A 24,661-nucleotide genomic window follows, 5' to 3' on the forward strand; every position below is an offset into this window, starting at 1 on the left:
TACCCGGCGTCCGGAGCAGCAGCTGGGCGCCGGAGGGTTTCCCAGGCGGCTGGGATCCAAGGAAGCAGTCCCCTGGCGGGAGGAGCAGCAGCTGGGCAGCGGGGTTCTCCGGCGGCTGGTCCGTGATAGCTGCATGGTGTGGCGGGCACCCTGCAGCTGGCCATCTGCGAGGGGCTTCCCTGGCGGCAGAAGTACGGCAGGGCAGGCTCCAGGTGGTTGCAGCTGCTGGTCGGTCGGAGAGTCTACCGGCGGCAGGACCACGGCGGGGTGACCTCGCTGTGGCTGAGGAGCGGGGTGGATGTTCCTCCTCTCCCTGATGTCCCTGCAGGCTGGTCTCGGGATGCGGGAGCTTCCTGTGGTAGCATCTGGGGGGTCTTTCCCCCGCTCCCTCTTTCCTCTGCAGCTGGTGACTTGCTGTGGCTTGGAGACCCCTGGGGTCTCTCGGGAAGCGCCCTGAGGACCACTCTCGGTAGAGTTGGCAGTGGCGGGGCCCGGTGGCATGCTGGAGTAGAGGCCAGCAGTTTGGGCTGAGTTTTAGGAGCAGTAGGATGCATTCCCACTGCTTGTGCTTAGTGTAGCAGATATACTGCTATATAGATCAAGGTAGCGGCTTAATCGTATAGAATAAATGAGGATTAAACTGATAAAATCAAGATATAAATTTTATTAGAGAACAATAACGTTCGATGCGTTGCCTGCACTGCTCCATCACCAGCTGGATCCGCGGCCCCAGGGCTCCGGCCTGCTCCCGGTCGTGGTCCCGCAGGGCCTGCACCAGGGCTGGGGGAAGAGACGTCAGTGAGGCCTGGAGGAGTTATGGCTTTGGGGGGGCGGGGGGAGGGGTGTGCTGAGCTGCTGGATGGATGCCATGGTCCTGCCGCCCCTCAGGCCGGCTCGTGCCCCTTGCAGACCCTAGGAAGGGTCCTCAGGTGGGGGGGGGGCGTCCCCCTGTCCGTCTGGAGCCATGGAGGGGATCTCACCTTGTGCGTCGGTCCCCGGGGAGCCCTGGCGCTGCTGCAGGCTGGCCAACGCCTGGCTCTTAGAATCATAGAATCTCAGGGTTGGAAGGGACCTCAGGAGGTATCTAGTCCAACCCCCGCTCAGAGCAGAACCAATTCCCAACTAAATCATCCCAGCCAGGGCTTTGTCAAGCCGGGCCTTAAAAACCTCCAAGGAAGGAGACTCCACCACCTGTAGATAAATCTCTGATAATTTTCATATCACTTTACATTGTGCCTTGTGGTACATATATATACCTTGTGGTGGGTATATAACCTTGTGGTGGGTCTACCCACGTGTGACCTGTTTTCATGGGACTTTGTATCAAAGCCTCATTTAGAAACTTTGCATTGCCCTTGGTAGAATATTATAGCCCCTAAAGATAGAATAAGATAGAAGAAAAATTTCTTTTTGCTAGCAGTAGAACAAGAGCTCTCCCCGCCCACCACTCTTAATCAATTGCCCTGTTGAATGAATGAGGTGTGGATGAGCAAGGCATGGAAGGCAGCACCTCCAGACAGCCTCAACTGTTGGAGAGGGGCTGGGAGCCAGACCCAAGGACAATAAAACGTGTCAAGTGGGCTCATTAAAGACAAGCAGACATACCCATGGCCTCGGGGGGGGGGGGGGGGGGGGGGGAGGGGGGGGTTAGAAGTGAGCACCTTCTTTTGGAAACACCCTCTTTGCAGCATTGGGACAACACTCAAAAGAAAGCAGCACAAAGGACCAATGGACACAGACACAGAGTTTGAATCTGGTATAGATTAGCATAAGAGGAAAGCTGCTATAAAAGTGAGGTGTCTTGCAGAGGACCCCGGGTCTCGTCTTGTCAACATGGGAGCATCAATCCGGATCGGCAGAAGCCCGGCTCCACCCCCTCCCCCATCTAACTCACCTGGCCAGTGAAGTTAAGGGGAGCAACTAATTGGTAACAACAAGACAGAGTGTGTTTGTGTGTGTGTGTGAGTGTAAGTGTAATATATTATATACATATAATACAGTGTTAATGAATACATGTATTACTAATAAATGTGGCGTTTTGCCTTATTCCCCCTGAAAAGATCCTGTGCAGTACTTTAAGTACAACATTTCGGTGGAGAATGCGAAAGGGGGAGCAAGCACAGAACCCACAGTTATTACAAAACTGGTGTGCACACCGCCAGCTTTAGCAAGCCTGGCACTAGAGGAAAAAGAGCGTAAACTTTCAGTTAATTAACCAAACTCTGAAGGATATAGGAGTTTAGGTTTAAATTGTGTTCATGACTGAGCTAAAGAGGAGAACTTAGTGTTTCTCACTCTGATCCGGGGAAGGATTTGTATAATTGGTGTATGAACCCTCGGTGGTAGCAGACCGAGTAATACAGAGGGAGCTTAGCGTCTCTCCCTCTGGCCCAGAGTGGGTTAAAAACATAAAATACAGATCTTGTTCTGTTAAACCAAACTCTGAAGGATATAGGAGTTTGGGCAGTGTAGTGTGGTTTATGTTTGTTTGTTTGTTTTTGTTTTGTTTTGTTTTTTGTAAGTAATATTGTGGTAATTTCACAATTTTGAAGAAAATGTTTAAGGAATGGGACCAGGAAGGGTGGGGGCTAGTTGGAAAGCCCACCCTCCTTGCTAAATTGGTAGTGGAACAAGGCTTGTGCCCATGGAAAGGAACTGTTTATTGGAAAAAGCAGGATCGGGCCCAGGCAAGCAACAGATAAAAAAACTGAAAAACAGGTTGGGTACAAAGAGTTAAAACAGCACTCTCAAATCTTACAGCAGCAGTAACATCAGGAGAAGAAACATTTGAGACCCCAGAAGGGGGCAGACCTTTGGGCCCCCTCTGGAGATTGGGAAGGGGGATATTTGGGTAAATTCCTCCTCCCAGGGCCAAAGTGCCATTAAAACAGTTAACAACAGTCCCTGCTTCTGCCTCAGATCTCCAGTCCATGGCAAAATGGCTGGAAATTTTAAAACAGAATTTTATTTTTTCTAGATGGAGTGTTAACCCCCTTTTACTGAGAGAAAGGGAGGATTTACACTCACAAAAAATGCACCATTTAATTAGCATTCGTGCAGCCCCAAGTACCAAACACACTGTGGCAGAGACCAAGCAGGTTCTGCCAGGGTGAAAGCACTGTGCTAATTTGTTTCCAAGCTTCTATCTTTCAGGCTCTGAACCAGAACATCAGGAGAGCTGGTACCAGCTGAAGAGTTATAAAATACCATGGTTATAGTGTCATGACAGAGTCTGTGTTCAGTGTTCTGTGTTGCATGTTCTGTGTCTGTCTCTGGTGTCCTGTGCTAGCATTGGGTCCAGAAAAAGAGGGGATACTACACTAGACAGGGCAAATGTCTTTTCCTCTCTCTACTTCCCCCATGTCCATCCACTTTATCAATCACCACTTGTGTCCAAAAAAAACGGTGGTCCCCAATGCATCAGGTTTATTTTTTGTTAGGTTCTCTAATAGTCATTTTGTTGTTAATTTTTGTTATTAATATATTTGTATTGTTAGTTACATTTGCTTGTATTATTATTAATTCCACACTTTCCTCTATGCACTCTGGTTCTACTTCCCCAAGCCCTGAAGGGTAGTTCTTGGGCCCCCATAACCTGTAAGACCTTGGCCCATAATTGTATGGCCCCATCTTTCAGGTCCCCAGAAACCTCTGAGAACAACTGTTAAAAACAGGGAATTCTACAACATTTTAGCAACTGAATGTTAGTTTAAGTCCAAATCAGCTTAATCTTGCATAACAACTGTGGTACTCCTACAAAATCTTATTTGTTGTGTGTGCTTAAGAAGGTCCTGACCTCAGTGACTTTTATTGTTTGATGGCTATTGCAGCATCAAACTTGGGCCTCATTTTGTTTGTTAATGTACCCAATTATTGTAATGGTAATGGTTTTGTTGTATTTCCAATTATTATAATTATAATTGTTTGCATTTGTGTTTATGTTATATCTGGTGTTTAGTCAATCGTAATGGTTTTAGTTATATTCACCTGGTTATAATTGTTTGGTTTGTTTGCAACAAATACAAAAGATTTATATGGTGACCACTCAAGAATTGTTCTTGAGAGGTCAAAAGGGGGACAATGTAGATCAATCTCTGATAATTTTCATATCACTTTACATTGTGCCTCTTCATATAACCTTGTGGTGGGTCTACCTACGTGTGACCTCTGTTTTCATGGGACTTTGTATCAAAGCCTCATTTAGAAACTTTGCATTGCCCTTGGTAGAATATTATAGCCCCTAAAGATAGAATAAGATAGAAGAAAAATTTCTTTTTGCTAGCAGTAGAACAAGAGCTCTCCCCCCGCCACTCTTAATCAATTGCCCTGTTGAATGAATGAGTTGTGGATGAGCAAGGCATGGAAGGCAGCACCTCCAGACAGCCTCAACTGTTGGAGAGGGGCTGGAAGCCAGACCCAAGGACAATAAAACGTGTCAAGTGGGCTCATTAAAGACAAGCAGACATATCAACGGCCTCGGGGGTTAGAAGCGAGCACCTTCTTTTGGAAACACCCTCTTTGCAGCATTGGGACAACACTCAAAAGAAAGCAGCACAAAGGACCAATGGACACAGACACAGAGTTTGAATCTGGTCTAGATTTGCATAAGAGGAAAGCTGCTATAAAAGTGAGGTGTCTTGCAGAGGACCCCGGGTCTCGTCTTGTCAACATGGGAGCATCGATCCGGATCGGCAGAAGCCCGGCTCCACCCCCTCCCCCATCTAACTCACCTGGCCAGTGAAGTTAAGGGGAGCAACTAATTGGTAACAACAAGACGGAGTGTGTTTGTGTGTGTGTGTGAGTGTAAGTGTAATATATTATATGCATATAATACAGTGTTAATGAATACATGTATTACTAATAAATGTGGCGTTCTGCCTTATTCCCCTTGAAAAGATCCTGTGCAGTACTTTAAGTACAACACACCTCCCTAGGTAACGCATTCCAGTGTTTCACCACCCTCCTACTGAAATAGTTTTTCCTGATATCCAACCTGGACCTCCCCCACTGCAACTTGAGACCATTGCTCCTTGTTCTGTCGTCTGCTACCACTGAGAACAGCCGAGCTCCATCCTCTTTGGAACCCCCCTTCAGGTAGTTGAAGGCTGCTATCAAATCCCCCCTCATTCTTCTCTTCTGGAGACTAAACAATCCCAGTTCCCTCAGCCTCTCCTCATAAGTCATGTGCTCCAGACCCCTAATCATTTTTGTTGCCCTCCGCTGGACTCTTTCCAATTTTTCCACATCCTTCTTGTAGTGTGGGGCTCAAAACTGGACACAGTATTCCAGATGAGGCCTCACCAATGTCGAATAAAGGAGAACGATTACGTTCCTCGATCTGCTGGCAATGCCCCTACTTATACAGCCCAAAATGCCGTTAGCCTTCTTGGCAACAAGAGCACACTGTTGACTCATATCCAGCTTCTCGTCCACTGTGACCCCTAGGTCCTTTTCTGCAGAACTGCTACCTAGCCATTCGGTCCCTAGTCTGTAGCAGTGCATGGGATTCTTCCGTCCTAAGTGCAGGACTCTGCACTTGTCCTTGTTGAACCTCATCAGGTTTTTTTCGGCCCAATCCTCTAATTTGTCTAGGTCCCTCTGTATCCAATCCCTACCCTCTAGTGTATCTACCACGCCTCCTAGTTTAGTGTCATCTGCAAACTTGCTGAGAGTGCAGTCCACACCATCCTCCAGATCATTAATAAAGATATTAAACAAAACCAGCCCCAGGACCGACCCTTGGGGCACTCCGCTTGAAACCGGCTGCCAACTAGACATGGAGCCATTGATCACTACCCGTTGAGCCCGACGATCTAGCCAGCTTGCTAGCCACCTTACATCCATTCATCCAGCCCATACTTCTTTAACTTGGCGGCAAGAATACTGTGGGAGACCGTATCAAAAGCTTTGCTAAAGTCAAGGAATAACACATCCACTGCTTTCCCCTCATCCACAAAGCCAGTTATCTCATCATAGAAGGCAATTAGGTTAGTCAGGCACGACTTCCCCTTTGTGAATCCATGCTGACTGCTCCTGATCACTTTCCTCTCCTCTAAATGTTTCATAATTGATTCCTTGAGGACCTGCTCCATGATTTTTCCAGGGACTGAGGTGAGGCTGACTGGCCTGTAGTTCCCCGGATCTCCTTCTTCCCTTTTTTAAAGATGGGCGCTACATTAGCCTTTTTCCAGTCATCTGGGACCTCCCCCGATCGCCATGAGTTTTCAAAAATAATGGCTAATGGCTCTGCAATCTCATCCGCCAACTCCTTTAGCACCCTCGGATGCAGCGCATCCGGCCCCATGGACTTGTGCACGTCCAGTTTTTCTAAATAGTCCCGAACCACTTCTTTCTCCTCAGAGGGCTGGTCACCTTCTCCCCATGCTGTACTGCCCAGTGCAGCAATCTGGGAGCTGACCTTGTGCGTGAAGACAGAGGCAAAAAAATCATTGAGTACATTAGCTTTTTCCACTTCCTCTGTCACTAGGTTTCCTCCCTCATTCAGTAAGGGGCCCACACTTTCCTCTTGTTGCTAACATACCTGAAGAAACCCTTCTTGTTACTCTTAACATCTCTTGCTAACTGCAACTCCAAGTGTGATTTGGCCTTCCTGATTTCACTCCTGCACGCCTGAGCAATATTTTTATACTCCTCCCTGGTCATTTGTCCAATCTTCCACTTCTTGTAGCCCAGCTGGGCACGCAGGGCCAGCAGCTCCTTCTTCAGCTCAGCCACGTGGGGCAGGAGGTGCTCCGGGGCCTGGGGCAGAGACGGGGGTGAGGGGAGACAGGGCCTTGCCCCCCCCCCCGCCCAAGATCACTCCCCATGGGGCTCTAGGGAGGTTTAATGCAGAATAAACTAGGGGGGTGCTCCTGCCCCACCCCCTCCTCCAGGGCCCCCCATCCCATCTCCCCCCAGAAGAGGGTCTCACTCCTGCCCTGTGGGGAGACCTCTCCGCTCCCTGCCCCATTGCTCCACCAAGTGTGCGTCTCACCTTGTAGAGAGGGAAGCCGGAAGCCTGGCACACAGTGAGGAAGGCCCGGTGCTGGGCGAGCGCCGTCCGGCTCAGCCTATGGATGGAGAGCTCGTGGGCCGGGACCTGCTGGGACCTGGAGGCCGGGGACGACTGGGTCAGGGCAGCCAAGGATCAGCCCCTGAACCCCCCACTCTCCGGCACCCCCCCATCCTCACCAGGCACCCCAGCCCAGCCCACCTCCCCCCCTGCTCCCCGGGAAGGGCTGCGGGGCCCCGTCGTCACAGCCGCCTGCCAGGGTAGTACAGCATTGGTACCCCCAGGAGAGCAGATACCAGTGCAGAGTATTAATATCTCAGAGAGTATCAATGCTCCTCTCACCGCTATAGGCTACCAATGCTCCTAGAGCATTATCAGCCCAGAAAGTATTAATCCTCCCACCCCAGATGTCGGGTACCGATGCTCTCAGATTATTATTACCCTGGAGGGAGTATTCATGCTCCCACCAGAGTATTAAAGCCCCTGCCCCATTCTCAGGGTATTAGCTCTCCTCCCAGAGAACACCGGGTTTTCATTAGTATTCCCCAGCACCAACGCTCCTGCTTGTCTCGATGCCGCTACTGCAGCATTAATACCACTGCCCAAGTACTGATGCTCCTCGCAGAGGACAGGCGCCCCCAGCATGGGGCAGAGAAGCAAAGTATCAGTACTGCTCTGCGGGCACCTACCCCCTCGAACCTGCAGATCTCGGGGCGGGTCTGAGCCCTGTTTCAATGGGGCACAGGCGGGGGGAGGGGGGACAAGATCCCAGGAATCCTGCATACCCCAAGTCCAGTAGCGGGGGATAGGGAGCACAGCCCTCCATCCAAGGTACTCCCCGCTAAGGCCGGGGGCTCCCCCCATATGGGGATCCAGCCCCTGGGGCACCCCAAGAGGGGACGAGGGGAACAGGGCAGTTCAGACAGAGCGGGGGGTGGGGGACTCACCCCAGGAGGCCGCGGCGCAGAAGTCAGGGGAGGGCGATGGCCCCCAGCTGCCGGACCTCGCGCTCCACCCCCCCGTGCAGCCGCTGCGACTCCAGCGTCACGTCCTGCTCCGGGCCCAGAAGCTTCCTCTGCACGAAGGCCTGGACCTGAGAGAGAGTGGGGGGAGACCATGCTGGTGCCCCTCAGTCCCAGCCCTCAGTCCTGCCCCACAGCCCCCTGCCCTCCCAGCCCTGAGCCCCACACCTCCAGCCCTGCCAGTGCCCCTCTTTCCTGCCCCAGAACCCCCTGCCCTCCCAGCCCTGAGCCCCAATCCCCCAACCCTGCCGGTACCCCTCAGTTCTGCCCAACAGCCTCCTGCCCTCCCAGCCCTGACCCCCACAGCCCCCTGCCCTGCCAGTGCCCCTCAGTCCTGCCCCACAACCCCCTGCCCTCCCAGCCCTGAGCCCCACAGCCCCCTGCCATGCCCCCTCAGGCCCAACCAGCAGCTCCCTGCCATCCAAATCCTGGGGCCCACTCCAGCAGCCCTGCCAGTGCCCCTCAGTCTCGCCCCACAGCCTCCTCCATAGTGCGGGCGGGTGGGGGTGTCTCACCTCGGCCTGGTCCTTGCAGAGCTGGGATTTGATGCAGGAGGTGCCTTTGATCAGCGCCCAGATGTGCTGCTGCTTTTCGCGCTGGGTGTATTGGGGAGGGGGGGGTTCAGTCCTGGGGTTGCTTCGAGACAGTGTCCCTGCTCCCCCCGTGCCAGGAAGGCACCGCTATATTCAGCCCTGCGATCCCTCCCTTTCCCCCCAGAAGGCACCCCCATCCTCCCACAACTTGTCCACTCCCTCCCTTCCCCCATCATCACCAGACCCCTATATTCCCCCCAGCATGCACCCCCTCTACCGGTGGCGGAAATCCAAGATGCGCTGCCGCTTGCTCTGCAAGGCCTGCAGCTCGGCGTGGCGGGCACTCGCCTCCCACTCCAGCTCCCGACAGCCCCGGTGCAGCCCATCCCGCAGCCCCGCCCGCCGCACAGCCCGCAGCTCCAGCTCCAGCACTGCCCTGGGGACCGGGCGGGATAGGCCGGCTCAGCGGGCGGATGGGGACCAGCAGGGGGCGCACTCTGTAGGTCTGGGGCGGGGGGGACCACATGGGCAGGGAATCTTCCCAGCAGGGGGCACTCTCCCAGGGGTGGGTGGTCACAGACTGTGCAGGAGGGACCCTGGGTGGTGGGGATGTCTCCCTGGCAGGGGGTGCCCACCACAGGCCCCAACAGCACAGGGGGACCCCACGGAACAGGGTAGTCTCCCCAACAGGGAGCGCTCTCCAGGGGGCCCTCACAGCGCAGGGGGACCCCTGGAGCGGGAAGTCTCCCCAGCAGGGGATGGTCTCCCAGGAGTGGGTGGTCACCAACTGTGCAGGGGTGAGCGCAGGGGGCGGGGTGTCTCCCAGGGGCTGGGGCAGCTACCTGGTGAGGATGGCACGCTCCGAGCCCTCCGCCAGCAGCCGGTGCATCTCCTGCAGGAGGGAGACCAGCTGGGCCGTGCCGCGCTGCTCCCGGGCCTGTAGGGGGAGCCGTTGCACCCACAGCTCCTCACACCTGCTCCAGTCTTCCTGCAGCCAGGGGGAGGGAGCAGGTAAGGAGGGGCCAGGGGACACTGCCCCCTCCCCCACTATATCCCAGCTGGAGATATGGCCCTGAGGTCCCCCCGCAGTCCCTGGGACCCCCCAGCACTGAGATACAGTCCCCTCCCCTGCTATATCCCAGCCCCCGGAACCTCCAGCCCCCCGATGTGCCCCCCCCCCGCACTATATCCTACCCATTGGGACTGCCCAGCCCCCAGATGCAGCCCTGCCTGCCCCTCCCCATGTCCCCACTCACCTGTATGAGGCCCCGGACCGAGGGCAGGGCTGCTGGCGGCCCCGCCAGGTCTCCAGGCGGGCGCTCTCGTAGCGGAACCTGCAGGCCAGAGGGCAGAGGTACAGGCCCCCGCACTGGTGCCATGGGTCACTGCAGCACCGCTGGGGTGACAGCCCCCCAGAGCCCTGACTCTGCCCCCTGCAGTACAAACTGCCACCACCAGGGGGCCAAAGCCCCACAGCAGCCCCTCTCCCAAGCTCTGACTCTGCCACCCTACCCGCCCCCCAGTACAAGCCACCACCACTGGGGGGGCGACGGCTCCGTACAGCACCATGCACCCACACTGCCACCCCCTTAGTGGTACCCACTTGAGCGCCTCTACGTCGCGGGAAATGTCAATGCGGCTGGTGAGCTCTAGCATCTGCAGGGTGTTCTCCAGGGCCAGGTGCTCCAGGGCTGACAGGCCGTGGTTGGGAGGGTGGGAACCCACGATGTCCTGCGTGGGCAGAGAGGTGGGATGAGGGACCCTGTACCCTCCATCAGGGCTGGCTCCAATACCCCAGTGCAGTGCTAGGGGGCGCTGTGCTGAAGGGAGCAGGGTGGGGGGGATCCCCCAGCAGTCAGGGCTGCCCCAATGCCCGGCGCTAAGGGGCGCGCAGGTGCCCCTCCCAGCTGTGGCTGCACCTTAGCACCAGGTGAGCTGACCCAGTGCAGTGTTACGTGCAGCTGTTCCCAGCTCAGAGGTGGCTGCATCTCTGCATCATGCGAGACGTCCCCAGGGTCCCTACCCTATTGCGCCTCCCTCTCCCGTTACCTCCACCGTGCTCAACCAGTGCCGGTAGGATGCCTCCAGCAGCTCCTCGCTTGTCCCGCTGCTGAGAGACACACACATGGGGCGGGTCAGAAACAGAGCGGCGGAGGGGAAGGGGAGGGCAGGGGAGCTCGCAGGCTCTTACGGGAGGGCCCCAGACGTGCTGTGCTCGATGAGCGACTTCAGGAAGTGGAAGCGCAGCTGGCAGGCCGTCCGCACGTCCCTCTGCGGAGAGACGGACAGACACTTGGACGGGTTCCCGGGGTGGGGAGGAGATGACGGCCCTCAAGAAAGCTGCAGATCACCAGGAATCACTGGTGGAATCACCAGGATCTACTGGATCCTCCCCCTTTATTGGGATCCAGGCACCAGGCTCAGTGAGATCCCTCAGGATCCCAAGACCTGATTGCCAATGGCCTGACAGACTCCCCCCGGGTCCCGGCACCAGGCTCAGTCCGATTCGCTCCTCCTCCCCAACAAACCCCATCACCAGATCCCACGGTGAGATCACCAGAGCCCCATGCTGGCATTCACAGGGCTCAGATCACCGGGTACCCTGTGTCACTAGATCCTGCCTTGGGATCCCCAGATCCCCTCAAGATCCCAGGACTGGGATCCCCAGATCACAATCCCCAACTAGCACAGGGCAGCAGGATTCCCAAATTCCTCTCCGCCCACCCGGGAATCTACCCACTGTCCCCTCCCCACTCACCAGTACTTCAGGCTCCACGCCAGCAAAATCCGAGGTCAGGCACCTTCCCTCCCACCGTCAGCTCCACCTTGGCCTTTCTGCAGAGACCAGAGGAGGCCGTGAAAATAGGGTGGGGGAGGGGGGGAAGCGCAGTTCAGGACATCCCCCCACCCTCACCCCAACCCAGGCCCCATCCCCAGTGGGACTCTGCCATGGAGCAAAGGATCCAGAGAGATGCTACCCAGGATGGGCAGTCCCCTATCCCTAATGCCACATGTCATGGGACCCCCTCCCAAGGAACAAAGGATTCTGGGAGTTACTACCCAGCAGAGATGTTCACTGGGTAGTGCTTCGGGAGCAAAGGATTCTGGGGGATGTGACCAGGAGCAGTGGGGACCCCATGCTAAGGATGGAACCCCCCCCCCCACACACCTGCTGATGTCCTGCAGCTGCTCCAGCCGCCCCCCAGCTGTGTTACACTGGCCTGCAGCTGCTGGCGCTCCTTGGCCGTGCGGGCCGCATAGGCCTTGAGCAGCAGGGAGCGGCGCTGGGCGTCGCTGATCCGCTCCTGGGCCGCCTCCAGGGAGACCTCTGTGGGGTGGGAGGAGAAAGAGCATCAGGGAAACCCCACCCCGAGCCCCAGATGCTAACCGCTAGGTCCCACTCCCCTCCCAGAGCTGGGGATAGAACCCAGGAGTCCTGGCTCCCAGCCTCTCCCCCTCCCCTGCTCCCAGAGTAGGAGACAGAACCCAGGAATCCTGAGGTGATGGGTGTGAATCCCACAGGCAATTGTCTGGGGAGGGAGCATGGGGGGAAAAAGCAGCAGCCCCATGGGCCACGGGAACCTTGCGGCTGGGGAAGAGACCACGTGGGGAGATGGTGCCCCCAAGGAGGGCAGGGTAGGGGAACAATCCTGACCCCCACGAAGAAGTGGGGGAAATGGATCTGGGCTGCAGGGGGACGGTCCCACTGTGTGCTGGGGGAGAACAGATGGGAGGACTGGGGTGGACTTTGTGCCCCCCACCCCCACAGTGATGGGCTGGGGTAGAGCGCTGGGGGCACACACTATGCTGGCCCCACAGATCCTTGGGGCTCCCCCCTTACCGTCAGCCATGACCTTGCGCTGGGCCGTCTCCATCTGCAGGTCCAACTGCTGCAGCTCCCCACGCAGGCGGGCCACGCCCTGGGCCAGCTTCCGGCGCCGCTCCTGCTCCGGTTCCAACCTGCTGGGCTTTCCCTGTGAGGAGGGGGGGACACCGACTGGGGGTGGGGCTTCTCCTGGACAGCCTCGCCCTTGAGTGTGCCCCCCATCCACCCACCGCTATAGACCCAGGCATCCTGCTCACCCCATGGCAGGGCCCCTCTTCCACCCCACAGCACCCCATTCTCCCGCCCCACTGATCCCACCCCCATTTCCAAGACCAACAGCTGAGCAACAAGACACCCTCTGTCCCCTTGTTGCGGATTGTGGGGGAGTTAGGGCCCTGCACCCCTCTTCCCGAGATTCACTGCGACTCTCAGCCAGCCAGTAAAGCAGAAGGTTTATTTGGATGACAGGAATACAGTCCAAGACAGGTCTTGCAGGCACAGACAACAGGGCCCCCCCTCAGTTAGGTCCAGCTTGGGGTCCCAGGGCATGCCCGCCCACCCCCCTTTGGGGGGGTCAGAGCCATCCCTGCCTCCCAGCCATCTCTCCAGCCTCCTTCTCCCTGCTTCCAGCACTCTCCTTTTACGACCCCTCCCACAGCCTTTGTTCAGTTTCCCGGGCTAAGGAGTCGCCTCGCCTTCAACCCCTTCCTGGGTTCTCATGTTACACACTCAGGTATGCGCCCTCGGGCGCCCTCGGGCAGATCCCATTCTGCAATGCAGACTATCCCAGCACACTCCCCTGTCAGCATTCACAGACCACCGTGAGAACAGGCCCAGTTCGTCACACCCCTACCTTATCCCACCCCATAGCACCCCTCTGCATCACAATCCCACCCCAACTGACTTCCCACCCACAGCTCCCACCCTATCCCACCCCATAGCACCACCTGATCCTCACCTTGCCCCACGACTCCATCCCCTACCCTGATCCACTCTATCCCACCCCACAGCACCCTGATCCCCGTCCCCGCCCCTCCAAATCCCGATTACCATCCCCTACCCACCGCTCCCACCCACCACACCGCATAGCATCACCCAGTCCCACCCACAACACTCGTCCCATCCCATCCCACTGACAGCCCTCACCCACACGCCCCTATCCACACCTGCCCCATACCCCATTCAACCAGCAGTCTCCACTGGCCCCCTCACCTCTGCCTCCTCCAGATGCTGGTACCTGAGGCAAGGCCTGAGTAAAGGAGGCTGAACGTGGAGAGCGACAGAGGCCTGAACGGACAGATGTCAGGGAGAGGTCGAAGCCACCAGGCACGGGGGGTCCAAGGCCAGGAGACAGACGCCAGCCAAGGGTCAACAAGGAAATTAAACCCGCTCCCCACTGCTATAGGGGAACAGGGACACCAGACTGGATGGGCCGAGGGGCTTGATCTAGGAGGCAGGGACGGGGTGGGATACTGGGCTGGATGGGCCCCTTGGTGAGAAAGTTGCCCATAGTAACAAGTCCCCAAGGGCAGAGGGGGACGAGGAAAGGATACCACAGCAAGTTCCCTCGGATCTTCTTCACATTCCTGTGAGGAAAGAGAGAGGGATGAATCTACTGCAGAAACAGCAATGGCTCTGGGAGGGGAGTGGGTTCCAGTGGTTAGAGCAGGGGGACCGGGAGCCAGGACTCTACCCCTGGCTCTAGGAGGAGACCTGAAAAGCAGAAAGCCCCATGTCCCATTCCCTGCCTTCCTGAACCAGCCAGTCCCCTGCTGTGGGGCCGGGTGGGAGCCAGCGGCCCTTTTTATAATGGAGATATCCCATCTCCTAGAACTGGAAGGGACCTTGAAAGGTCATCAAGTCCAGCCCCCTGCCTTCACTAGCAGGACCAAGTACTGATTTTGCCCCAGATCCCCAAGTGGCCCCCTCAAGGATTGAACTCACAACCCTGGGTTTAGCAGGCCAATGCTCAAACCACTGAGCTATCCCTCCCCCCCCTTTGAGAGGAAAGGCCCCACGCCCCATTCCTCTCACCTCTGGTGGTGCACGTTGTAGATAAATCTCTGATAATTTTCATATGACTTTACATTGTGCCTCTTCATATAAGCTTGTGGTGGGTCTACCCACGTGTGACCTCTGTTTTCATGGGACTTTGTATCAAAGCCTCATTTAGAAACTTTGCATTGCCCTTGGTATAATATTATAGCCCCTAAGGATAGAATAAGATAGAAGAAAAAATTCTTTTTGCTAGCAGTAGAACAAGAGCTCTCCCCCCCCCCCACTCTTAATCAATTGCCCTGTTGAATGAATGAGGTGTGGATGAGCAAGGCATGGAAGGCAGCACCTCCAGACAGCCTCAACTGTTGGAGAGGGGCTGGGAGCCAGACCCAAGGACAATAAAACGTGTCAAGTGGGCTCATTAAAGACAAGCAGACATACCGACTGCCTCGGGGGGTTAGAAGCAAGCACCTTCTTTTGGAAACACCCTCTTTGCAGCATTGGGACAACACTCAAAAGAAAGCAGCACAAAGGACCAATGGACACAGACACAGAGTTTGAATCTGGTCTAGATTTGCATAAGAGGAAAGCTGCTATAAAAGTGAGGTGTCTTGCAGAGGACCCCGGGTCTCGTCTTGTCAACATGGGAGCATCGATCCGGATCGGCAGAAGCCCGGCTCCACCCCCTCCCCCATCTAACTCACCTGGCCAGTGAAGTTAAGGCGAGCAACTAATTGGTAACAACAAGACGGAGTGTGTTTGTGTGTGTGTGTGAGTGTAAGTGTAATATATTATATACATATAATACAGTGTTAATGAATACATGTATTACTAATAAATGTGGCGTTTTGCCTTATTCCCCCTGAAAAGATCCTGTGCAGTACTTTAAGTACAACAACGTGTTGGGTGACATATCTCCAGATCTCCGCACACTGGCCTGAGCACATCCTGGGGATACAGAGCGACAGCGTCAGCCCAGGGGGACACGACTGGAAACCTCTACAAGGAGCATGGGAGGCCCTCGGTTCAGGGCTGTATATCCCCCCTCACGTCCCTGCCCCTTTTCCTTCCCTCCCCCCACCAGGCCTGGCTCATCCGGGTAACCTCACAGGGCTCGGGGGTAACATCTCCGGGGCTGGCAGGCCCTTTTCTGGGGGAGAGCAGAGGGGGAGGGGTCTGGTCCCACAGCTGTAACATAATGAATGGGGCCAGGTGGGGTGGGGGCCATAGGGCAGGGGGGTTGGTAGAGAGGTTCCGGGGGGGGGGTGTATGATAGGCGTGGGGGGGGGCTGGGGCAGGAAGGGAGGGAGGTACCAAGGAGAGGGGACACGGGGGGTCCAAGGAGGGAGGAGCGAGGCCGCCCCCCAAAGCGGGGACCCCGAGGGAACAGGGGAAGGGGGCCGGGGGAGAGAGCTGCAGGAGCCCGGGGAGGACAAGGAGGGAAACGGGAACCCGGGGAACAGGAGACGGGGGAAGTCCCGGGGAGCAGGGGGGGAACCGGGGGGATCCTGCGCTGGGGGGCCCGGGGCTCTCACCGGCGGAAGGCCCCGTCGGGGGGCACCTTCGCGGGGGGCAGCCCCATCTCCTGGGCCGCCCAGAGCTTCAGCTCCAGCGCGGGTCCGCCCCGCTCCATGCCGGGACCGAACAGCCAGGCGTGCCAGCCGCTGCCGCAAAGCCCGATGGGAGCCGCGGGGCCTGCCGGGAGCTGTAGTTCGGGGGGGCGGGGCCCGTAGTTCGGGGTGGCGGGACCTGCCGGGAGCTGTAGTTGGGGGGGCGGGGCCCATAGTTCGGTGGGGGCGGGGCCTGCCGGGAGCTGTAGTTGGGGGGACAGGGCCCGTAGTTCGGGGTGGCAGGACCTGCTGGGAGCTGCAATTTGCATTGTCCCCCATTCCCGTGGGTCGCACCATAGGCCCCAAGGTGGCCCCTACGCCATTTGTAACAGCGCCACCTGGAGGCTTCTGGCAGAACAAAGATAAGGCGCAGCTCACGTGCCCTGGAGACTGAATTCCCTCTGGGGTCTTTGCTGAGCCATTCTGTACCCCAGGGGTTCCCAAACTGGGGCCGTGAGGTGATTACATGGGGGAGGGGGTGTCGCAAGCTGTCACCTCCAGCATTTATAATAGTATTCAGGGCCGGCTCCAGGCACCAGCTTAACAAGCAGGTGCTTGGGGCGGCGGAGGGAGAGGGGCGGCACGTGCGGCAATTCGGGGGCGGCAGGTCCCTCACTCCCTCTAGGAGCGAAGGACCTGGCGCCGAACTGCCGCCGCCGATCCCGGCTTTTTTTTTTTTTCCCAATTGCCGCCGCTGGTCACGATTATGATCGCGGCTTTTTTTTTTATTGCTTGGGGCGGCAGAAATGCTGGAGCCGGCCCTGATAGTATTCAATATAAAAAGGTGATTTTAATCTCTAAGGGGGATTGCACTGCAAAGGCTTGCTGTGTAAAAGGACAACAAGGAGTCTGGTGGCACCTTAAAGACTAACAGATTTATTTGGGCATAAGCTTTCGTGAGTAAAAACCTCACTTCTTCGGGTGCATAGAGTGAAAGTTACAGATGCAGGCATTATATACTGACACATGGAGAGCAGGGAGTTACTTCGCAAGTGGAGAACCGGTGTTGATAGGACCAATTCAATCAGGGTGGATGTAGTCCACTCCCAATAATAGATGAGGAGGTGTCAATTCCAGGAGAGGAAAAACTGCTTCTGTAATGTGTAAAAGGAGTCATCAACACAAAAGTTTGAGAACCACTGCCCTGGCTTCCCTGCTAATTCCCACTTCCCCTCTAGGGGGCAGAGGAGAGCTCTGTCCTCATGGCCTGTTCAGCTAGGGTTACCATATTTAAAAATTAAAAAAAGAGGACACTCCACTGGACCCTGACCCCGCCCCTTCCCCAAAGTCCCCGCCCCAACTCCGCCCCATCCCCTGAGCGCCCCGCATTCCCCCTCCTCCCTCCCAGCCACGCGAAACAGCTGCCCGAGCACTACCGGCTTCACGGGCAGCCCCCAGAACCTCCAGACCCTGCGCCCCCGGCCGTGCACTTCTCCTCCCTGGCTCCGGCTGCGCTGGGGAAGCGCCCGGCCGGGGGCGCAGGGTCTGGAGGTCTGGGGGCTGCCCAGCAAACCGTGAAGCCGGTAGCGCTCGGGCAGCTCCGCTCTTCCGCTACACAAAGCTGAGGTGTCTGGGGGGAGCAGCAGCAGCCGCCGCCGCGGGGGAATTCGCCTGCAGCTCGCAGCCTGCTGGAGCCGCTCTAAGGTAAGCAGGGGACTAGTATTTTCCCGGACAAGTTCGGCTTTTTGGCAATTGCCCCGGATGGGTATTTGAGGACCAAAAAGCCGGACATGTCTGGGGAAATCCGGACGTATGGTAACCGTATGTTCAGCCAGCCCTGGTTAATACCTCCGGGGTGTTGATTTTGTGCTTCAGACACATGTTTGCTAGGAACAGAGCTGAGATGCTCACAACTCACTCCACCCAGCTGCCTATCAGGGAAAAGCTCCTGCCCCCTCTCCCCATCTAACCATTAGATCCCACACCCCTCTCCAAGCCAAGCATAGAAACCCAGGAGTCCTGAGTCCCAGTCCCCCTGCTCTAACCCATTGGACCCCCACTCTCATCCCAAAGCCAGAGATAGAACCCAAAAGTCCTCACCGCCAGTCCCCCTGCTCTAACCACGAGATCCCACTCCCCTCCCAGAGCGAGGGAGAGAACCCAGGAGTCCTGGTTCCCCGTTCCCCGCTCTAACCTGTAGACCCCGCTGTGACGTTCCCCGCTGGTGCTATCCGGACTGGTGATCTGCTAGGTCACTCCTATCCTTGCCTCTGGGAGCCAGCCTTACCCTGCTCCGCTGTGAGAACCCCCACTCCTGGGCTGTTCACGCACAGCCTCTGGCCTAAAGCTGCTCCTTGGATTGTGCAACCGAATCCACTAGCCAATATCTCTGGTCCCAGACACAACCCTAGGAACCTCCATCTTGCAGTGTCCAGTTATCCCTGCTGGTGGTGGTGGTGTCTGTAGATGTAGGTAGAAGAGAGAGAGCATGACAAAATGTCTTTCCCTTTTATCATGTTCTTTCTTTCCGCTTGGCTTTGCCCCCTGCCCCATGAGTCAGGTGAGCATTAACCTCATCCCAGTCCCAAACTAACCAAAGGAAAGAGGGTGACTCACTCGAGTGTCTAACAGATACTTTTGTTGTTGCCTAACAAATTTTGTCCCGATTTTATAGGGACAGTCCCGATTTTTGGGTCTTTTTCTTATATAGGCTCCTATTACCCACCCATCCCCCGTCACGATTTTTCACATTTGCTGTCTGGTCACCCTAGCTGCAGGGGCAGGGTCCTGGGGAGAAGGGGAAGTGCGAGGGTGGGGCCTCGGGGAAGAGGTGGTGCCTCAGGTGAAGGGGCAGGGCAAGGACGGGGTGTCGGAGGAATGGGCGGTGCGAGGACGGGGTGTCGGGGGAAGGGGCAGCATTGGGGTGGGGCCTTGGGGAAAGGGGCGATGCGGGGTGCAAGCTTGGGGAGAAGGGGTGATGCAGGGATGGGACTGGAGAAGGGGCAGAGCGAGGGCGGGGCCTCAGGGGAAGGGGCAGTGTGGGGGTGGGGATTGGGGGAAATGGGCGGTGAAGGGACAAGGCCTCGGGGGAAGGGGCAGTGCGGGGGTGGGGATTCGGAGGAAGGGGGGGTGCAGGGGCGGGGCCTTGGAGGAAGAGGCAGTGCAGGGGCAGGTCCTGGGGGGAGGGGCAGTGCAGGGCACGGATTTGGGGGAAGGGGCGGAGTGAGGGCAGGGCATCGGGGAAAAGGGGCAGGGAGGAACCACCCAGCGAGTCTGCAGGCACAACAGAGGTCCGCCCCACAGAGGATAAGGAAGGGGAAGAGGACTACACCTACCTCCAGTACGCGATCCCAACAGACCTCCTCCTCTGCCCTTTCTGCTTTCTCTTCCGTGAAGTGCAGACCCTCGGGGCCCTCAGCAAGCACATTCGGAAAGCCCACAACAAGGTGATCGCCTTCCAGTGTAGCCGCTGCGACCTACCCTTTGAGACTCAAAAGAAATGGAAGTATCATCAAACCACATGCAAGGGACCCCTCATGACAGCGACGGCCAATTCTGACGACACCCTGTGGGTCCCAACTCTGACCCCCGCCGATGCTCTGGCTTCAGCACGCCAGCCAGTGTCCCCAGAGCCACAAGGCGTAAGGGGGGACCAACCGCCAGTCGAGGGAAGCACGACCTCTGTCTCGAGGACCGACCGACAGGACGGCGCCACCAAAAGAGCCAGCCCTGTCTCCAGAATCCCCACGCTGGACCCTGCCGTGAGGGGGATTACTGCCATCTCGCAAGTCAGCAACCTCACCAGATACCTCAGCAACCTCATGGAGACCATCCAGCACAACATGGATGGGAGCCGGGACAGCGCTCCCTGACAGGTAACCTGATACCGCCCTGCCGTAGGAGCAATCGACGCCGCCCCCCAGGCCGCCCGGTGAGATCCAGCTGACGGAGGAGCCTCCCGCAGCCCCCAGATCCCACAGCGAGACCCCACCCCCGGGAGACCCAACACCTCCTCCAGGGTTGTCCAGCGACACCCCAACTGCAAAAAGTCTTGTGCCCCAGCTGGATACCGCCTGCAGGAGAACCAGCACTGTCCTCAGCGCTTCCAGACACGCGTCCCCCCAAAGTCCAGCACGGGTGCTTCCAGAACCCCCCTCCCTCCCAAAAGAGCCAGGGCTGCCTCGGAGACACCGAGAGCTGCCCCCTCCCCCGCACACTGCACTAGGACTCCCACCTCAAGATCCGCCTGAACACCACTCCCCACTCCGAGAGACAACGAGGCCGCAGATTGTCCCCGCAGCACCTGAACCTGCGGAGACAGTACAGCAGGAGGAGCGACGGCCGCGAGCGAGGGGCACCACGTCGTGCCAAACCGCCTGGACAAAGGAGCTGGCGAAGGCTGACAACGGCGAGAACGTTGACACCCAGCAGCCAGGAGGTCCAGGAGGCAGTGCGCCGTAGCATGGCTCCACCTGGCCAATGCCTTTGGGTCCATACCCCACCATCACATCTTTGCCACTCTGGGAGAGTTCGGGATGCTGGAAACCTTCCTTCAGATTCTCCGGGACTTTAAAAGGACTCTCGCTCCCAAATGCTGCCTGGCTGGTAACTGCGGAGGGATTGCACAAGAGAGAGTCAGAGCCAGGGAGAGAACCCAGGAGTCCTGGTTCTCACCCCCTCCCCCTCCCCCTCCCCCTCCCCTGTAACCACCAGACCCCACTCCCGTTTTAGATTGTAGGCTCGCTGCCTCTTCTATCCACCCACCCCACCTGTCCATCCCTTTGCTGCAGGTTTTTGGGGTGTCACCCCTCCTCTGCACTCCCCCAGTGCAGCCCAAGGCCTTCCCTCCCCCCAATCACATATCCTCTCCACCCTGGTGCTGGATCATCTGCCCGGCTTCCCACGCCCCCTCGGGGTGTGCGGCGTGGCTGGGGATTGTGCAACGGCCCAGCACCAGGCAACGCAGAACGGAAACCATAGGCCCTGCCCCGCCTCATGCGAGCTGCCCTCCAGGTGCATCAGAGCCCAGTGCCCGCACCTGCACCCTCCTGTGCCACAGGGGGCGAGCTGCAGCCACCACCACATTCCACAGACGGGCGAAGGGTCAGGCCAGCCAGCCCATGTAGGATGGGGGAATCACCACCTGGGTCGACAGTATTTGGGTTGTGACACACGGAGAAGCGGTTGTCACTGCAGCCGACAGAGAGCAGCAGAGCATGCACACACACACACACACAATTGCAAACATACACAAACACCTGCACAAATCCAGCCACACACCAACACAACTGCTAACAGATGCAAACACATGCAGAAATCCAGCCACATGAACACACACATCTGCACAGCCACATGCACCACCCGTGACATTACCGATGCTTTATAAAAATACTCGTCTACCCTGATATAACGCTGTCCTATCGCTGCCAAAAAATCTTACCGCGTTGTAGGTGAAACCGCGTTATATCGAACTTGCGTAGATCCACTGGAGTGCGCAGGCCCCCAATCCCCCCGCCCCGCCCCCCCGAGCGCTGCTTTACCGCATTATATCCGAATTCGTGTTATATCGGGTCACATTATATCGGGGTAGAGGTGTATGTTTATGAGTGTGAAAATGATGTAACTGGAATATGCTTTATGCTTTATGCAAAAGGTCTCTTGTACGGTATCATTACAAAGCTTATAATCTACTGAGTGTGCTCATCCTAATTGTATGTATGTATCATTCTTGTATCTGAAGCTAGAAATATGAAGTATTACTCTGAAGTCCTATTGTAATTATGCAAAGTGTGGGCCATTAATGGTGGCTTGGAATCTTGATGGCTCCCATTGACTAGGACAATTGGTTGTAAATGGCTCTGTTTACTTGCAAGCTTCCTGTGTTCCTGTGAGTCAGGTTGGGAAGAATGGAGGCCTGGGGGCTCACAGGACATGTGACCATGTCGCCTGATACTGGAATCCATCTTAAACCTGGTGCTTTTCCATTTAGAAGGAGGGGTGGGGACCCAGAGAGAGTCAAAGGATTCCCACCTTGTGCCAAAGCTATAAAAGGGGGTGGAGCAGGACAAGGGGGGTCCCAGTCATGTGAAATCCCCTGCTTTTCACCTAAGATGCCTGCTGGAACTAACAAGGTCTGTACCAGGGGAAAGGATGGGCCCAGACTAGGAAGGCATCCAGTCTGTGAAAGAAGCTTATTGGAACATCTCTGAGGGTGAGATATTACCTGTATCTGTTTCTTAATGTATTAGTCTTAGACTTGCGTGTTTTGTTTTATTTTACTTGGTGACTTACTTTGTTCTGTCTGTTATTACTTGAAACCACTAAAATCCTACTTTTTATACTTAATAAAATCACTTTAGTTTATTAGTAAACCCAAAGTCAGTGATTAATACCTGGGGGAGCAAACAGCTGTGCATATCTCTGTCAGTGTTATAGAGGGCGAACAGTTTATGAGTTTATCCTGTTTAAGTTTTATACAGAGTAAAACAAATTTATTTGGGGTTTGGATCCCATTGGGAGCTGGGTGTCTGGGTGCTGGAGATAGGTAACTTGCTAAGCAGTTTTTGGTTAAAGTCTGCAGCTTTGGGGGTGTGGATCAGACCTGGGTCTGTGTTGCCGCAGGCTAGTGTGTCTGGTTCAACGAGGCAGGTTCTGGAGTCCCAAACTGGCTGTAAAAAACAGGCTCAGAGGTAATTCCAGCACATCAGGTGACAGTCCCAAGGGGGTCTCTGTGACTGAACCCACTACAGCCCCTTCCTCCGACGCCCCGCCCTCGCTCCTCCCCTTCCCCTGAGACCCCGCCCCCGCACCGCCCCTTTCTCTGAGGCTCAACCCTCACCTCAGCCCTTCCCCCAAGTTCCTGCCATTGCGTTTGCCTTCTATCTATCTATTCTACTTCTCCGCTCCTCCAGTCATCCCCACAAATTGCTCCACGAGCTGCTTAGCAATATAGCCGGTTCTGTATCTAGGGGTTCCTTTTCAATAAAGCAATGCAAAAGCGTCTGGAGCCCCCACCCAGTGAGCTATGAGCTAAGATCAAGTGTCAGTAGTCTCTTGGTCTATCCAAGGCCGTGATCAAGTGTCTTGATGTTTTTGGTCTTTTGGCCTCGAGATGAAAACCTTGTCTTTGCTTCTGGGACCTTGAAGTGAAAAAATTCTTTAAGTATCTTTCACAGGATAGATATAATCAATGGTTTCTACAGACAGTAGCTTACAAGTTTTAACAGAAGACCCAAGACATTTTTGTACTGGGTGAAACTGTTGGATTTCAAAGTGTGCGGGACAAATTATGAGGGGGTCACTGTCACTTGGGAGAATCACTGTTAGTACCTTCTTTAATATCCCTACAAAATATTCTCTGGAGTCAGTCCCTGGGGCACAGATGTTAAGCAATTGCTACAAGTCACAGTCAGTCAAAGCAGAACCATAAAAAGAACCCAGATCTCCTGATTCGCCTGTTCTATCCTCCTCTCTCTAGCTACCTGTCATGTGATGAACTACACCTTCTGTGATGGACTACTTTTACTGAACCAGGGCTGACTGCAGACAGACACCAGAGATGCCGGCTGTTAGCCAAACATGGGAAGCAGAACTCGGGATCTTCAGCTCCAAAAATAGGCCTCTGTCACTTGAGCACAAAGAGAATTACCATCAGTTCTCCCTAAACTTGAAGCTTTTATTTATCTTTTTGGGCTAGTCTCTAGAGAGGGCACATACTCATAAACAAATGGGCAGGGCAGGGGCAGGCAGGATGCACACATATATAACAGCCACTACATCACCCCCTGTTTGTGAGTTAACACCTGGTTGTCATGGCAATTGCACCACAGCCTTCATTGTGACATCCTCTAGCCCAAGCAAAGCTATTGAGGCAATGAACAACAGTCAGTGCTCAACTTGGCCTCCGAGAGAGACAGTTGGTGCCGTGCTATACTGTAGCAATTTTGAGTTTTTAGTACAAGATTTGGCATTCAGACCTCAGAAGTAAGTGAGTTTTTCCATGTACCCAATATAATAGAACTGTGTGAGTTTTTTTATGAATAGAGTTGTGGGGCCACAGGGGTTTCAGCCTAGTTCTCAGTGGGCATTAGATAGATTATTCCTGTAACTTTGAACCTAGAGGATTCCAAATGAAAACAAAGCTAACAAAGAAAAGCCTGAAAGAATCTTAACCTAAATAGGACTTAATCAGTCTCTTAAACAGAGGGATATTGTATGAGATATGGGAACAGTTTTAAGGTCATCTTCAACTGCAGAGATCACCTCATTGTTTAATTAATTCCTTTGCCCTATCATTAATGAGATGAGTACCAACCTGAAAAACAGTCCTGTCTTCACAAGTCAATAATAATCCTTTGTCTAGCCAGTGATCCGAAATATATATATATTTATATATAGAGAGAGAGAGCCCCAATCACCACAACATCTCTCTATCCATCTATCAAAGTAGGGAAGTACTATTTACCTCTCACATAACACAAGAAAAAGGGGTCACCCAATGAAATTAATAGGCAGTAGAGTTAAAACAAAATGAAGTACTTCTTCACACAATGCATAGTCAACCTGTGGAATTCATTGCCAAGGGATGTTGTGAAGACCAAAAGTATAACTGGGTTCAAAAAAGAATTAGATAAATTCATGGAGGACAGATCCATCAGTCGCTATTAGTCAAGTTGGTCAGAGACTCAATCCCCATGCTCCAGGTATCCTAAACCTCTCGT

The 24,661-nt window shown here is 55.4% G+C and overlaps 1 pseudogene; it reads right to left on the minus strand.

Annotated features, from left to right (window-relative positions):
* Positions 1-649: 649 nt before the first annotated feature.
* On the minus strand, positions 650-16,024 carry LOC128827359 (HAUS augmin-like complex subunit 5; annotated as a pseudogene).
* Between the last annotated feature and the right edge of the window lie 8,637 nt (positions 16,025-24,661).

The sequence above is a fragment of the Malaclemys terrapin genome, chromosome 21, assembly GCF_027887155.1.
Source record: "Malaclemys terrapin pileata isolate rMalTer1 chromosome 21, rMalTer1.hap1, whole genome shotgun sequence".
NCBI lineage: Eukaryota > Metazoa > Chordata > Testudines > Emydidae > Malaclemys > Malaclemys terrapin.